We start from the raw sequence: 6,814 nt of genomic DNA, 5'->3' as shown, positions 1-6,814 counted from the left end.
TTTTTTAAATACAAACATGAAATACCCCCACACTTATTCTTTTGCCAAACACCTTCAAAGTACTTCACAAACATTTCTCATAAGACAATCTCACATTGCTCACAAGCTTGCTTGGAAAGGGTAAGGAAAACTGTTTCAGGTATAAGGGTAGACATATCTGGTGATAAGAAATAAAAGGCTCAACATACACGGCTCAAATTGGCAATCTAATGATATCATTTTCATTTGGGAAACATGGTTATTTGGGCCATAGTGGTAAACCTAATGCCTCTATCATTTCCAAGTTCATGCAATCAATGACAAACATTTCGAAAGATCGTTACGCAAGTTCTAGAGATGTATCTCACATAAGTTCATCACACATGAAAGAATAGGAGTGTATGAAAAATGCACACACTTTCAATAGGCTCAAAAACTCACATAGGATGTATATGGTCACTAAATTCACATATGAAGCTTTAAGTCATACTTTAGTTTCACATTAACAAGGCTATGTGCATTTGGTTTTTCAAAGATGATCAAACATGTACAAAACTAACAAGAGAATTAGGAATTTCACAAAACACATGTTAACTAAGTTCTTGATGATCATGGTTCAAATTTGATCCAATTATATCATTGGGTCGGGAAACTAACAAAAATCTAATTCAAAACAATAAGGGAAACAAGACAATATTTTTGGATTTTTAAATTTTCCGATTTTTTTTTTTCACAGAAAACAAAACTAATTAAGAAAACAAAAAGCAACAACACAGAAACAAATGAAACCAGTTTGTAGTCGAAGGTACAAAAAATTTCAAGTTGGTCATTTTTTTTATACTCTTTACCCCCAAACTTAAACTGGACATTGTCCCCAATGTCAGAAAACACTATAATGCAAATAAAAATAAAATAAATAAATAAATAATAAGAAACAAAATAAAACAATTGGACTGAAAACTTCCCTAATTTGCAGTAAAACCAAGCGATGACCCCCCTAAGCTAAAATTCTGCAATCAACTTCAAGGGTGGAAATAACCAAAAGTTCCTGCAAAGAAAAGAAATAATTCAGTTTAGTAACACAAGAAAATATAAAAAAAATTGCGAACGAAAAATTGAAAATCACGATAAAAGACAATGAATAGAACTAATAAGTGATCATTGGTCGTGCTTGTTGACTTTCCACAGCTTTCCTCTTGAACAGGGTGACACTTAGCTTTTTACTTGCAAGTGATGATTTGATGATATTGTACGGCGAGGCTTTGCTCTTTGGCGATGTTGTTGTTCCTTATTTGTTCTCCAAGCAGATGTGGCAGCTTCTCTAGTTCTTCAGCTCGGACTCCTTGTGCTGGGTTGATTGTACGAGCTGCATTCTTCTCTGCTTGTTTCTTCTGCACAACGGGCAGGCACGAGGGAGAGGTGTTGGTCTGTTTCTTTCTTCAATCTTTCCAAGTGCCCACCTCTTGCTCTCTTTCTCCTTGTCCTTAGTTGAGGATGAATCAGCACGTTGTCTCCACATGCTTCGAGGTATCATCTTCACTTCCCTCTTAAGTAAGAGACGAAGAGGAAACACAAGATGATGAGTACTCGAGAGCAAGTGCTGGCTGGAGAAAGGACAGGGAGAAAGCATGATATGAGATACTCTTGCTTTCAACCTTTATGATATGAAATACTTTTGCTTTGAATGTGTTGTTCGCAGGAGTATCCCAAGGAATGAGGAACACAGGGTAACTTAGAAGGATTCTTTGGGGATGCATTTTCGGAGATGAAGAAGGTTTGAGTGAGGTTACTTTGCAATGAAGTTTAACATTTATAGAATTTTCTTAATGGCTGGTAGAGGTACTGTTTAATTATCCCAGGGTTACCGACACGAGTAAAAGAACAGTGCAACGTGCTTTCCCACTTCACCATAAATTTTCGACCAGCTATTCGTGATTTCCGCAAAGCAGATTCCTCATTGATATCTGGAATCGGCGCTTCGAGCTCTGAGCATCGTCGATTGTAGAGGTAGCATGTGACACGTGCGGATAAATCTGGAAAAGAAGATTTGCCCGTGGGTTGAAGCCCAGCTTTTGAGAAAGCTAGCGTGTCTTTGACTGTTGAATTTCCCTCTTCGATTTCTAAATTGGTGCTTCGACAAACTGCCCGAGATTTTCGCAAAGCAATTTGCGTGTGACAAGTGACGACACGTCTGGACAAATTGATCTTTTGAAATCCGGGGTTCGGCTCGTGGTTTCTGAGCAAGCCCAACTTTTAAGAAATGAAACGCCTCTTTTGAGAAAAGAATCCGGCTTTTGAGAAAGGAAACTCCTCTTTTGAGAAAAGAATCAGGTGTTTGAGAACGGAGCCCCGACTCTTCGATTTGCGAGAGGACGCCTCTTTGATTTCTTCTTTTTATAGAGGCGCTAATTTTGTTCCACAACACACTTGAGCTCCCTCCTGTAAACACTCCCTTCTTGCACTTGTTTAATCTTGATCAGTCCTCCTCTCTTCTTTCTTCACCACCTCTGAAAATGTCTGGCCCTTCTGATCGTTGTTTTGACTTGAACCTTGGTGAAGAGGCAGCTCCGCCTTCACCAGACAACATATGGCGCCCATCCTTCATATCCCCTACCGGTCCCCTTACCGTGGGGGATTCGGTGATGAAAAATGATATGACAGCTGCGGTGGTGGCCCGGAACCTTGTCACCCCCAAAGATAACAGACTGCTCGCTAGACGGTCTGATGAATTGGCGGTTAAGGAATCTCTGGCTCTTAGCGTGCAGTGTGCTGGTTCTGTGTCCAACATGGCCCAACGCCTATATGCTCGAACCCGTCACGTTGAATCGTTGGCGGCTGAAATACAGAGTCTCAAGCAAGAGATTAAAGGGCTTAAGCATGAGAATAAAGAGTTGCACAAGCTCGCACACAGCTATGCCACCAGCATGAAGAGGAAGATTGACCAGATGCAGGACACTGATGGTCAAATTTTACTGGATCATCGGAAGTTTGTGGGTCTGTTCCAACAGCATCTGCCTTCATCTTCTGGAGCGGCACCAACTGCTGAAACTCCAAAGAATCAACCTCCGATACCTCCTCCTTATGTTGCCCCGCCGATTGCTGAAGCACCGCCGACTACTGAAGCACCACCTGACCAATGAATGCTATTAGTTCACACATCATTGTAAAATATTTTTAAGTTAATGTTTTTTTTTTTTTTTTTTTTTATAATTATATGTAAATTAATGTAGAAAGACTTTGGTTAACCTTCCCCCACACTTAAACTAAATAACACAAACTTACAGAAATTAACCAAATAACACAACTAACTAAACAAAACAAAATGAAAGCAGTAAAGATAAGGGTGTAAGAATTCAAATCTGATTTGGTTAGCGATTCCAAAGTCTCCCTTCGTTGAATGCTTGGGTTGCCTCCCAAGAAGCGCTTGATTTAACGTCTTTAGCCGGACGAATCTTTCCTTTAAACTCCCCTCGGCTCCAAAGCATGGAATTTATCTTTTAATGGGAGGTGATACTTGAAATGATTCGGCAATGGTTTAAATTCAAGAGTGGGTGCCTGAATCATCAAAATCAGAAACATGTTAGTATAAATTAAAATTAAAATTGGAGAAGATGGCTTACTTTCTTTTTCCGACACAAACTCAATGAAAAACACCACATCTTTGAACATTTCCGGGACTTTGAACTTGGCCAGGTTTACTATGATGGTTGTGGCTTGTCCCGTGTCATCAAACTCAACTGCTTTGGGCTTGATTGTCTCATACACAGCCTCTTGGATGTATTCTTGATATGCTTCAACCACTTCATTCTCTTGAATCCCTTTTCTTGGTGTGCAAGGTTCTTTGAACATTTCAATACCATCGGGAATTTGTTTTGGTGCACCAAGAATTAGGATATCACTTTGCACCTTTGGAAGAGCTTCCACAATGTCTTTTTCACTCTCTTTGAAATTTGGAATAAAAAACCTGCAAGGACAAAGGACATTCGGTGGAATAATGTTAGAATGAAGTGAATTTAGAACTTCCTCACCTGAGTTGGATGACATAGGGATTTGAGGAGCTTGCAGCAAGGGTGGTTCTTCCATTGCCGTGGTCTTGTTACTCTCCTCCTCTTCGAGCAGCAGCTGTTCATCCATGTTTTGGCTTGGTTTGAATGTCTTCGGTTCACCTCCAACCTCCATAGCACTTCCCAAAGTGATAGCATCATGGATTTCAAAATCTTCCTTTGAATTTGCAATGTTTGAGTTGGAAAGTTCGCTTTGATCTCGAATCTGTGCCATGAATTCCACAATCTGCCCAACTTGCATCTCCAATTCGTCCACTCTTTTGACTCGGTCTTGCATCTCCTGGTTTTGATTTTCTACTCCTTGATTCAAAGAGGTGAGTAACTTATTAAGTGTATCATTATCCAAGGATGTACCTGAATTGAATTGGGTTGATTTTTGTGGTGGCTGTGACGGTTCATATGGCCACTGATAGAACTCTTCCGATGGCGGCAATTGTTCTTCTTTTCGTAAACCCTGCGCCACAGAAATTAGTCCTTCAAGAATTTCATTATAATTCACAGGCATACTTTGATTTGATTGGAATTGTTGTGGGGGATGCTTTGGTGGCTGCATAGGTCTTGAATAGAACTCGTCTTGCTGCCAATATCCACCTTGTTGAAATTGTTGAGGTTCATCCCACATATAATCTGAATTATCTCTCCAAGCCGAATTGTAAGCGTTGGAAAACATGTTGTTGCTTGGTTGATCATAGCCTTGATAACCCCAAGCATCTTCGTTCACAGTGAATTGAGGATGTTGATATCCTTGCCCATAGGGCACATCAAATGTAGGGACACTTGGCATTGTGGTCCGTTCGGCATTATGAGTCAATTGAGCAGTGAGCTGTGCCAATTGAGCTTGAATGGTCGCAAGTGCCATGTCTTGCTCCATTTGTACCTAAAATCAAAGAAAGAAAAATAAATCAAATATCAAAAGTAAAATACACAAACACCAATATAAACATAAACAAAAACAAAAATAAAGGGATTAGCAAAGTTGCTAATCCCCGGCAACGGCGCCAAAATTTGATGCGAGAATTACTTGACACACAAATTAAACCCTCTTTTTGACAATTGTAGTATAGATGTAAGTAGGGTATCGTTCTAGGCCGGGGATTAGGAGGGATTGCTAATCTATTCTAAATTAATTTAAAAATATTAAACAAGACTCAAGGACACAAAACTAGGCTAAAAACTCTAATAACTTGAAACACACTTAGAATGACTCAAAATAATGAAAACAATCAAATTAGACACTAGGAACTGAAATGGACGGAAATTGAATTAAAAGACTAACAACAATGAAAACTAACTAAATAATATAATTTAATAATGGGGGGTTTGGTTTTGATGAAAAGTAAATTAAACTTAAATAAATTACAGAATTGACAAAAACATGAAATTAAGGTGAAAGGATAGGTGACGGACTAGCTAGAGGGTTTTTCTCCACACATGACACATATGCAACCTAAATTGATTTTCAGTTGTTCTTTCAATAAATTGTGAATCTCAATACTTCAGATTAACCGTGAACAGCACTTTTTTAATCTTCAAGTTTTCCTTAAGTTATTGAATTGGACGGAAAAACGCATACAACAATTCAAAACATTCTTCAAAAGTCCCCTACGTGAAAAGCACAATAGAGATACAATCAAAGATCATTAAACTTTGTGAAAACTATAAGCATTGACGAGGCATTCGTAACTATGAAAAGCATGATACTCTTGCCAAGAATTTACTTAACGTGATTGTGACTAGCAACCTTCACTACTTGTGAATATAAGTTTATAACGATTAGGTGAAATTCACTTATATTCTAGCATCAAATTCATGCATGTAAATTAAGTATGCATTCTTAATCGACATACAAAAATAAGTTATCAATCAAGCAGTTAAGCAAATTAAATCACAACTCAGAAATCACAACTGAAGGTAATCAATTCATATTACAAACATAGTCATGGCTTTGAATTAACCTCTAGCCAAAATAAATTTAATTACACATTATTATCAAATTGAACCAAAAGTAAAACATGGGTTTGAGAAGATAAAACCAAGAAAAATGGAGTGAAACTTTGCTCTCTGTGTTGCTCACGCTTGGTTCTGTGCTCTCTGCTCCTCACGCCTATGCTCTCCTCTGCCCGCCTGCACCTCCCTCTGACCTCTCTCCTGCTTCTCTCCTTTTCGCTGCCAAAGGCAGCGTTTCTTATCTCCTCTTTTCACGCTGCCCACGCAGCTCCCTCCAATCTGTCCCGTACTTCTCTCCCCCTATTATTCTTCTGACCCCCCCGTATTTGACTCTCTCCAGCTGCTTTTGTCCCTCCGTGTCTCACGTTTTCTGCTGACCCTCTTAGCTGTCCTCTTAGCTGTCAAAGGCAGCTCCCTCTCTTGGATCCCTTTTGTTGTCTAGTTGGAAAGCCACGCTTGCTTATGATCATAACAGCTAAGAAGCATCTGATGGGCAATTGCACTTCTAAACAGCTTACTACGAGTATTGACTCCCGAAATGCATTCCACAATTCTTAGGCAGGTCACGTCTTTAGGAACTCTGCAAGCAAGAGAATTTGCTTGAAGTTGGCGATCAGAAAATAGACAAATAATGACTTCAATTAACTCTTCGACTTCAATTATAATCGCAATGAATAAACTAAATTAATTGACCTACAAAAAAAATCATAATGTTCGAAGTAACTATTCTGTTTATTATTTAAAACTCATTTGTGTTATTTTTATTTTCTTTGCATAAACAAATCCTATAAACACAAAAATAACGTAAATAGCTCAAAAATATA

Source organism: Malus domestica, chromosome 06 (assembly GCF_042453785.1).
Source record: "Malus domestica chromosome 06, GDT2T_hap1".
Classification (NCBI taxonomy): domain Eukaryota; kingdom Viridiplantae; phylum Streptophyta; class Magnoliopsida; order Rosales; family Rosaceae; genus Malus; species Malus domestica.
Note: the sequence above shows the minus strand (reverse complement) of the source record.